At 35.9% G+C, this 11,555-nt stretch overlaps 1 long non-coding RNA gene across 1 annotated transcript; it reads right to left on the minus strand.

Moving 5' to 3' along the window:
- On the minus strand, positions 1 to 5,676 carry LOC126830707 (uncharacterized). The gene is made up of 5 exons (XR_007683932.2): positions 5,586 to 5,676; positions 3,092 to 3,159; positions 1,250 to 1,511; positions 970 to 1,130; positions 1 to 168 (listed from the first exon to the last, which is right to left on the minus strand). It is a non-coding gene; the product is annotated as an uncharacterized LOC126830707 (long non-coding RNA).
- Positions 5,677 to 11,555: the final 5,879 nt, after the last annotated feature.

Consider the following 11,555-nt stretch of genomic DNA (forward strand, 5'->3'; position numbering starts at 1 on the left):
TTCACTGTTAAATTGTTTATTTTTTCAATGCGCCGGTTTAATCAGTTTTGGGTTTAACAGGTTTACCAAAGTAACGAGGATGAACAGGGTGAACAGGTTTACCAGGTTTGGAATACAAGGCAATCAGACGATCTAACTTCTCATGAATGGATTCACAGCAATCGCAATCTGAAATTAACAGAGAGAGAATGGAGGTTTAACGTCCACTTAACACACACTAGGTCATTATGGGACTAACCTATTGATCAATTTTATTTTAACAATTCGCATGCGCGTAGGGGTCTTTCGGAGTGGGAGGAAACCAGAGGACCCGAAGAAAACCCACGAGGTACGACAGCCGATCCTTCTCCTGAGAATGCTTTGTGAACTCGGGGACAGGATTCAGTCATGAGAAATCAACTGTCAAAATATGAACGTAGAATCTGAATGACACAAAATTTAGCCCTGTCTAAAATTTGGCTGAACTTTTACCAATAAGACAACAAGTTATCGAATTTTTTCTATGGATTTTAGCAAGGGCCAAAGGTAAATTCAACCCAATTTCAACTCGTCTACAACGAGATTGACCGAAAATTGGAACAAAAACAGACGGTGGAGCTTGTTCACACCCCGGATTATTTGTTATCAATAACTCCATTTCTCGTTGATGATAATCTGTCGGACAAAATATACTGCGCAAGCAACAGTGACTTCTCGTCGCAGACACTTCATCTGTGATTTCATGCCAAAAAATGAACATGGTAGCCATAAGCAAGTATGGGCCTAGACAGAAATATGGTCCAAATTCTGGGGTAAGTGTTTTATCCACCTCAGCGTTTTTTTGCGAATTTCTTTCAGACTAGATGACACATGTAGACCACGATAGGCTGATATTTTGATTATGTGTCGGCCATAACAAAAATCGCATACAAGTAACCCTTAGTCTGGACAGGGGTTTAGTCTTGTGATTATCCATATTTATGTGCTTACCTCTCGATTCCCTGATAACCTTTCTACAATAAACTGTTTTATCCTGTCCCCGAAAGCCGGTTGTCCAAATCCAGTCAGCCTTTCCATCCAGAGCAGCAGGCTGCGATCCCCAGTTAGAAACAGTCGGCACTATAGCGCTTGACCAGCCCCCGTCATCAAACCTAGAAAAATAGCCAGTGTGACATCATTTCATTCACTGTACAATAATTTCTATTTTACTTGTATACATAAAAAGATATTAATACTTACTCAGGTAAAATATTAAAATATTAACACTTACCCAGGTGTTTCCCAGCCATCTTCATGTGTAGCTGAACATTTCCATGTTGTGTCAGTTTTGATGCCATTACTCAATGCCAATTTGATGCCAGCAACTACACCAAAATCCATACATTTTACGGCAATAACTTGTGTATTATCGGAAATACTGATGGGTGATGTTTTGGTCCAATCGTTGTCGTTAGTGTTAGGATATAGAACACCGTCTGCATAAAATTGCATGCTGTTATCACATGTAGCATCACCAGTGATGACTGCCTCGACTGAAATTATAATATTTTCTTTCATATGAGTCGTGTGTCATACAATGTTATTAATGGCTCGCTGATATAATTTCAAACGGACATTATGATTTCAGACTTTGAAGTAGGATATAACTATGTTTATTTATTTATTTATTTATTTTTTATTTACCATAACAGAGAAATTATGGATACTGAACCAATATGATCAATAAGATATTTCCGTAAGACATGGTTTCTAAGATTGGTCTTATTTCAAGAAATTGTAATAAAGATTGAATGTTTACTCAATAATTACAGAGCAAATAAATTTACAATATTATTTAAGCATAATCGAAAAAAAGAGACCTGCCTTCAAAACGATTTTTCAATTATCGAAAACACTTCGCAAACACCAGTGACGTCAGAGTTACCAAATGTTCATTTGGTGTATTCGTTAGATGACTAGGGAACCAAAATTTAATTTTATTGGCGGAGATAGCCATGTCCTCATTAATAGGGGTCCCGATTTCAAAAACGCCCCCCCCCCAAGCGGGGGCAAGGGGTTGGAAAATTTGAACCCCAACAACAAAAAAATCAATTTTAGCATACAAATCCTACGGGATGATCATGTAATACCACACTATAAACGAGTAATTCTGACTAATGAGTACATAATATAGTTTCCTATCTTTTTTTTTAAAACAATATTTTTATTCATTAAATCTGAATTTGGAGTGTGGAACAGGCTATGCCTATCTGTCTGATTTAAGATACATGTACACATTATAAATATACATAATTACATAAATATAGAACATATAGGATACATAATGGATAATATACTTACTTAGAAGATTGTAGAGTGTGCAGGGCAGGAGATAACTTAAGAGTTGTTTTATGGAGATTTAAATCTCTTTGATAAAAGAATAAATTGTTGGACTTCTTGGAAAATAAGTGTGTTTATCTCAGGACTAATATTTGTTGACCCATACAAAAGACAACTGATTGTTTTACGATTATGTTGAAGGTTATGGATTGTATGGATTCTTGCATCTGAATGTAATAGTGTTTAGGATCTTCGAATGTGTGACCACAGAGGCAAGCAAGGCTATCATGGACGTGTCTGCGGAATTTATTGCCTTGTAGATTTGTGCAACATAATCTTAGTTTACATTGGATTATTTATAATTTTCTGTTCGCTAGATAGTAATATGATGCCACGGTTGTATCTAAATTGTTTAGTGAATTTCCAAAGATAGCAAGGGATCAGGAGTTTCTAATTTCAGCATTAGTTTGTTCCATTGTCATATTCTTGAAGGGATGAAGGATTCAGAGAAAATTTCGGTTCTGCATCTTATTTCCTTTGAATTTCAAACTTACTTCAAAGCATATTCGGTAAAATGTTTAATAATCTTTTGCACAAGGATCTGGATATATATTGTAAATATGGTAAAATAACTAATACTTAGTATATTTCGATCTTAATGGAGTTGTCCCACATATTATATTATAACAATAGATAGATAGATATGAGTATCGGTCATCAGTATTTACATTTTGTTCGGGTGGACAGTCAATAAAATATGGCTGCTAGAAAACAATCTATTCTGCGATCTTACCTGCAATAACAACACAACCTAAAAGCATCAGTTGTAATATCTTCATGATGATAACCTTGTTACTTTGTCTAGAAATAAAACAATGAATTCATTTTATTCAAACAATTCCAAACTCACTACTTAACACAAGATAAACGATATAAATTAAACGTTAAATACATAATTTGTCTTGTGTATTTTTTTGTATTTTGACCTTAAATGTCCTAAATGACACATTTTTCGAAACCTGTGTATAAATGGCCGCGCCCACAAATAAACTGACTTATAAGTGGCGCATTAACTACTCATCCTTATAACTAGACCTGTGTTACAGCTATTGTGGGTTTCAGAATTCGCTTTATCATACAATTAGCGCTACTCTCTTTGCTCAGAAATATCAAACGTTTTCCAGAAATAGGCCAGAAAGCACTTTAAACTAGGATTCTATTTCTTTATGAGTGTTAGACAAGAAATAGGGTAAATAGTCTCGATTGTCAATAACCATTAGTATGATATTAAACGAATTTTAGATCTTTGCAGTTTAAAGTTAACCGAATATATGGCACGGATGATCTAATCCACCTAATATATTAAGCCACCCGATAGCTATCATGTGCATAAATGTCTAAATAATTTGTATTAAATTAGAAGCCAGAAAATGACCCTCAATAAGCATATGCAATACGTCGTTATAAGTCTTGTTGATTAGTGACATTATGTAAACAACTGCTGCACAGAAACAAATAATAGTTACAGGCACAGTATATCATACTAAGGTAACTATGGCCTGTTTAACTATAAATAATAAATAGTAATCCCCGCTCCAACCCAAAAAAGGAAAAAAAACACAAAAACAAACAACTGTAAGAAAACTGATTAAAACTATCGACCATGACGCACGTTGTGACCATCTGAAAGTCATATTGAGTCCTACTAATGTCATGGTGCCATCCTCATCGTCTTAAACACGACTGGAGTATAACCTGAAATACTATCCATAATCACTGATTTGCTTTAATCGGTTGAAATTGTTATCCAATGACCACTAGTCATGCATTATTGCAGCTCAATTTAAATACAGAAAATTGTTATCGGCCTTCTGGCATATTGAGAGGTTTAAAATGTACTACAATTATTCCAAAAATAAATTTCGATCATATAATCATAATGGGATGAATATGTCTTTTAAAATAAACAAAATGAAATGAAATGAAATGGAGTTTAACGTCCTACTGTTCTGCTCCTAACCTGGGCTAATGAAGACGGGCATACGCCATACAGTGTGCTATGAGGGAAATTTTGCCCGGACAGCGGCACTACGGCCTACTCTTATATCGAATTCCAACTGCCAAGGGATCTTTTACGTGCACGCCAATGTGTACACGGGACCTCGGTTTTTCGTCCCATCCGAACGACTAGACAGCTTTCCTTGTCAGCCCCTCCGTCCTGCATCACTGACAAGGGAGAACCACGCCGGATAAAATAAACAGATCGTAATTTTGACAATAAACGATGAACGTAAAAAAAAGTAAATAGCAATAAATGAAATGAAATGGGGTTTAACGTACTACTCTTCTGCTCCAAACATATCATTGTGTCCGAATTCAAATATTTTTAAAGCCTAGGTAGAAAATATTTGTTATTTATCTATTTTTGTATTTCGACATCGATGTGAGAGATATCACACTTGGAAAAATGATTTTCGCCAAAATGGAAGCTCAATAATAAAACCACATTTAAAGAACACATAGGTCTATACGTATGATATATTAATGTATATAAAGTTCTTTACATTTAATTTCGATTTATTCTATTGAATTTATCAATCAATTTTGTTGATTGAAATACTTGAACAGTCCAAATTAAACGGTAGTCGTTTACACCTGCTTAGTCCAATTTTTAAATTATTATTTTGTTGTTTGTGAATCTGCCTTTTCTAATTACTACTACATTGTCTTGTAGGATTTGTTTTTCTTTGCTCATTACAAATGTGACACGAAACCAAAGAATACTCGACTCGTGTACTAAATTGAAAATGTTGATTTTTTCTGAAATATTGGATAATAGGATCCCATATTTTCACGGCAAGATAGAAATATTAAGTTTGATTGAAATGGGCCAATACTGAATTCTAATTCGTATTTTAAATTTTGAAATTATAGATAATACTGAGTTGGAGGTTTAGGTCCTTTAACAAAAAAAAGCAATGTTCACTTAGCGGAAAACCATACTGGTAATTGTGAACAAAAATAACTAAACTACTGATATTGCTAACCTTGAAATGGCATTTAGTAACTAGATAGAGTAAAAACAAAAATTCATATTTATGGAAAACAGCTACTAGTGTATTTTAAGGCGACGTTTCGAATAGTATTCTCTCAGTTAGCTTGATAACACCGAGAAAATACTCTTCAAAACGTCGCCTTAAAATACACTAGTAGCTGTTTTCCGCATGTGTTTTTGTTTTTACTGATATTGCGTGGACTATTTTACAATAAAATAAAATAATGTTTACCTGTCCTAGTGCTTGTATGTTATACAACGCTCAGCTCTAGAAGTTCCCAATACGATATACCCCTTCAACTTATATAGTCAACCAGTTCAGGATGAATAATGACGTCAACAGAAAAACGACCAATAAACGGCTGACCCGTTCAGCTGGGAATTTTCCTTAAACTAGTTTAAACTGACGGAATATATTTTAGCCAATGAATCGATTGAATCTTTCATGCACCAATTATCACCAATTAAAGTTCTCTTTCTATAGCTACATAGATATTTATGAATCTTTTGAATATTGTATATTGTAACACATGTTTGATTGCACTAGAAAAAGAAAAAAAACGAGGGTTATCCATAACAAAACATGTAGTCCGGTGGCGAAAGACGGCGAATTGCCACCCGAGCTGTGGATTTTTGAGACCAAACTTTCCTAGAGCGGTTCTTTTATGCGTTTGAGGGGGTGTTTTCGAGATATGGGGCTGTAGGTCCAATGTTATATATTAATAAAACATAAATTTTTAGGACTGTCCATCTCTAAATAGGTGTTTATGGTGTCCCTAGACAATTGTTTTGATTTGTGGCGAGGTGGGGTGGGGGTTGCGGGTGTGCAAGACTGGATGGGCGGGTGTGCAAGACTGGATGAGCGGGTGCGGGCGGGTGCTTAGAATTGGCCAGAAATAAGTTTACATGGATTTAAATGATGAATTTCTTAGAGTTTGATGGAGGAAACATCTCTAAATGTGTATAAGATTCCTATTCTTTGGCGTTTTCGTTCAGTACCAATTTCGTTATTCCAAATATTAAATTAAAATGGTACTTTTCAAGTGATCTGGTAAATGTAAATCAAAAACAGAGTGAATCAGAGACATGTTTATTTATTAGTTTATTAGTAGTCTTCATCAGAAGATTCAAATCAATGTTCGTAATATGAGCAGGATAAATATCTTGCACGGTCATCTTGTTCTATCTTTGGTTTTGCAGTTCCAAATTCTTGCTAAATAATTGCTGATAAAAACACTACGGCAAGTTGGAAATAAAAAGGGTCTGCTATTTTTTTCAACCAGAAAATCTTTCTTCTAGCGTCATCTACTGATAAAAGTCGGCTTTCGCGATAATTTCTACCTTTGCCCATCTCATTATCGATCAAAATGTGTATTTTTGGATCATCGTTTGCGAGGGGAATGATTGGGATGTCTATTTCGCCCAAGCAAGAACGCAAAATACGAAGTGGAGTAGTTAGGCTGTTTTGGTGTCCTCGTAGTTTGTTTTCAGTCCTAGGATATTCTCGACACTTTTAATGCTAATCTTGATACATTTTTTTGATCCAATCAAGATTAATATCGAAAGTGTCGAGAATATCCCGGCCTACATGATTTCAGTGGTAATGAGTATCTGTTTTTCAATATAATTCTAAATTTCTAACAATTCTTAAAGAGCTGGGACAGACAAGTGATGACTTAATTGCTGGTTTAAATAAAATTGTTTGTACCATGTACGGCGAAAGGCGACTTACATCAGTAGATGACAGTTTAGATGACAGTTTAAGAAAAAATTTCTGGAGGAATTTTAAGCGTGATGAAAAATAAGAAACCTTTCTTTCTTTATTACCATTTTGCCTGAGTATATTTGTTGCACATTAAACGCGGCAATTATGTTGCAACAACATAGAGACAAGCTGCAAAACCAATGATCGAACAAGATGACCCTGCGATGCATGGTTGGAATGAAGATTTAAAATGTGAATGGGTATCTGAAGCATATCCAAAGGATATATGCGAGCTGTTGATCAGCCATTAAGAAGATATTTATCCTGCTCATAGTATGGACTTTGATTTTAAATCTTCTGATTAAGACCATAAGAATAAACTAATGTGGGGTTTTTTATTTACATTTCCAGATCTCTTGAAAAGTACCATCATAATTTAAAATATTGAATGAAGAAATTGATACCGAACGAAAAAGCTAACGAGTAGCCCATTTTAAGGTCTATTTTGAACCAAATTGTTTCTGTCCCCAAAAGTACATTTTGCAGCGGTATTAAAAAGTAATGTTTTTACGAAGCTCTTAGAAGATCTTCGTTTATACCAACATGAACTCATTTCCCGCTAATGTTGCCCCCCCCCCTCCAACACTTCCACACACGCACACCTGCAACCCCACCTAACTTATGTAGAGATGGACATTCCTAGAAAATGGGACATCCATATCCCAAAAACGCCCCAAAACGTCTGATCCCCACACAGATTCGGATTTGAGACAAAAATGTGGTCTAGAAAAACTTGGTCTCATAAATTCACTAATGCATGATATGTCGTGAAATTTATATTACCCTGAAAACGATATAGTTAGGATTATAACTGTAACAATCTCTAAAATCTGGATAAAAGTATTCAAAGTTGTATAAGTTTCCGCCTCAAGTCATTAATGAATAAAATCTCGTTAGCCACTGGCGTTTTCAAAATGACAAACATTTTCCAAGATGGCTGACATTTTCGACTTTTCCTTCACACAAGTCTGTACACTGGATCAATTGAGGGGACTTTGATACGTATTCATGTTTTGAGCCGCCAGAAAGTCGCATTTGCAATTTTAGAGTCTCCTTGTGTCTTTATTAACAAATAATATCAAATATATACAAACGTCCATGGTAATTTCCCCATTAAAGCGTTGTTCACTAACTGGCTGTGCAGAAAACATGCACTTGGTCTGGGAGTGTTACTCAGATATGTCTTAACAAATCGTTTCAGAGCGGATCAATTTCACTGAAATTTGCCTTTACATTATCTGGTTTTTAACTATTATAGTGAGAACTGCCAGCTCTTTATCTAATCTAATCTCCCATAATGTATCTTTAAATATACTTTCCGGAATCGACATAATTTATTAATATTATTATTAATTCTTGCGATGTCAGAATAATATGCCTACGGTACCGTACAGTTTATAATTAGAAAAAAATAATAAGGAAAACCGTCAAATACATTTACCGATGAATACAATATTAGGTCTAATTCTAACAATATTAATTTTTTTCGTTTTTTTTGCGATTTATTACAAGTTTAAAGTAAACTGTTTACGCTAGATTGCTACAAAATAAAGTATCTAGTTCATGGTAATGACTGGGTTAAAAGGAAGTCAGTAAACCTCATGTGATCGTCCTTTTAGCGGAAAATAGTGTAGTATGCCTTTTCCTTGAAGTCACTAGTGTAGAAGTCACTGAACTGTGAACAGTAAACTGGCATGTCTTTTTCCAAGACTGTTCGGGTTCCAAGAAGTGAAAATGGTGGTAGTTGGTGTAACATTTTAAGTATTTTGCTTCAATATTGCTCCAACAAGAAATGATACCATCGAAGATTCAAGTAATGACCCTGACATTAGTGCCACGGCTACCGGTACTGCACACATTGCAGCTAGTACTGTTGGTAATGCTAATAGTGCTACAGACAACAGTAGGCCTAACAGAGATGTCCACGTGCCCAGTCCAGTCAGAGTAGAACACAGTATAGACCGCGCCCTAGTTCGTCTGAATACTGTAAAAAGATGGAATTTAGAAACAGACATTTTAGAAGAAGATGGTGGCGTTGCCAAAAATCTACTGTACAGTCTGTTCCACATTTCTGGAAGAGGCATTACGTATAAAAGGCATTCATGTCAATACTGTAAAAAGATGGAATTTAAATCCCATACTGACCTTTTAGAAGAAGATGGTGGAATTGCAAAAAAAAATTTCTACTGTACAGTTTGTTCCACATTTCTGGAAGAGGCATTACGTAAAAGGCATCCAAGTCAATCAAGGCTTGTTGATAATGTAACACATGCGACCAAGAAAATGAATGCTGTAAGGCATGCTGAGTCTGTTGGTCATAAACAGGCTCTACACAGGAAATGAAACTAAATTCGATAGACCCAGCTGATCGACCAATGGAAAAGGCTGTAATAAATACGGAAAAATATGGTTTTGGCAGACTTCTCATATTGGTTGGTTAACATAGCTTATATTGTAGCCCTTAGATGCCTACCTTTTACTGATTTTCCAACACTGGAACTGGAACACAGACATGGTGTGGAGTTGGGTGAAACCCACTGTAATCCAGTTGCTTGTTCTAACTTCATCAATGAGGTTGAGGACTTTATAAAGACTGAAAGAATTAGAGCAGCACATAATACCCCATTTTATTTGTCTGATTATACACTAAATTTCATCACTCTCTATTAGATATAATCAAAGTTATCTTGTCCCAATGCATTGGCCAATCTATATCGTTCCCAAAAGCATCAACCAATCAGATTGCTTATCTCTGTTTACAGTAAGCAGACAATGTTTATCATCGAACGCCATTCACCTAATGAACGCCTGCACCAAGTTTGAACATTCTACCTCGATTAGAAGGAGAGTTATTGTGTTCCAAAGTCCCGACCATCAAATTGCTTATCGCTCTGCTTACCCTAAGCAGACAATTCCATCAAGGCATTAACCTAAAAAACGAACGAACCCATTTTAATAGTTCCCTGATTTCTACGAAAGGCGGGTGTCAAAAAGGATAGATCAATTGGATTAAAATCATTGAATGAATCATATACATCAGAACTGCAACTATAATAGTATTGTTTTCGTACCAGACCATCTTGTGAACCTACCTATTGAAATACCAGAAATTGACAAAACTGGCTATAGGACAATCATTAAGTAGCTGCAACTGAAAGCACTCACCCCAACACAGATACATGCCGACATGGTCTCCACTTTTGGGGATGTTGCCCCACCCTTTTCGACAGTAAAGAAGTGGACAGTGGAATTTAAGCATGACAAAGACAACACTGAAGCCAGTGCCAGCCGCCAGTGGATGGAAAGGCACAGCTGCAGAAGGCACGAGTTAAAACGGCGTGTCTTTTGAAATTTTGACTCCAGGGAATGCAGTATTTCAAGCCCTGACCTTTGGGATAAATAAAGATGTTTTTTTTACTAAAACATACCGTAAATTATAAAAACCACTGCGGACAGAAATGCAATAATTCAATAATAAAGTACAGGCTGCTATAAGAATACCCCCGATTTTGATGTATTATTATGATCGATATTCAACAATTTATCTTAAATCATTTCCGAATTTAAACGAGGACAATCCTTGGATTGGGTATATTTTAGCGAATCCATCGACCACCAAATTGTCCAGGTCTAACTTCATTGCCCACTCCCCGTTGAAAGTGTCAAACGAACGGAGTGAGTGAATCAAAGTGAATGAATATTCTAGGCACTTTGAATCTATAACCCAAAACCTTGCTTTAGGTGTTATTCTTTATAGCCGTCTTCATTAGCCCAGTTCGGAGCAGAACAGTAGGACGTTAAACCCCATTTCATTTCATATTCTTTATAGTAGGTTTATAGCAGGATGGTTTGATAAACCCCATTTCATTTCATATAGTCTGGTCGAGGTAGAAAATTTGTGGGAAGAAATTCCTACCCAAATGATTTCTTCATTTTCTGAAACAACTATGTCCCTAGTGTTCCAGAAAAATTTTCCCCGCCGACCGGAGTTGAGCATTTTGAAATTTTGACCCCCTGGGTCAACATAATGAAACTGAAAACCATTTATAACTTCAAAAATATCAATTTTACAGCCTAGAAATGTATTATCAACATATAGGAAAGTGATACCAAGGATTCCAGAAATGATGTAAAAAGTAACATACGACGTCACCGTGACGTCAGAATACAAAATGGCGGAACTATGACGTCACTGTGATGTCAAAATTCAAAATGGCGGAGACGTGTTTTGAATAAAGCAACAACAGCAAGCAAAAAGACAAGAGGAACATTCTGGTGCTGATGGAAGAACAGTCGCGATGGGAACGTGTCTATTCTCTATCACTTGCCAACCTCAATTCACAGGATCGACGCCATTGTCTAGTTCATCCCAAATTCTAACCTGAACATGAACGTGGTGAGCATGCTGCTCGACTACGGCAGCTGTTGAAGAAAGTC

The sequence above is a fragment of the Patella vulgata genome, chromosome 8, assembly GCF_932274485.2.
Source record: "Patella vulgata chromosome 8, xgPatVulg1.2, whole genome shotgun sequence".
NCBI lineage: Eukaryota > Metazoa > Mollusca > Gastropoda > Patellidae > Patella > Patella vulgata.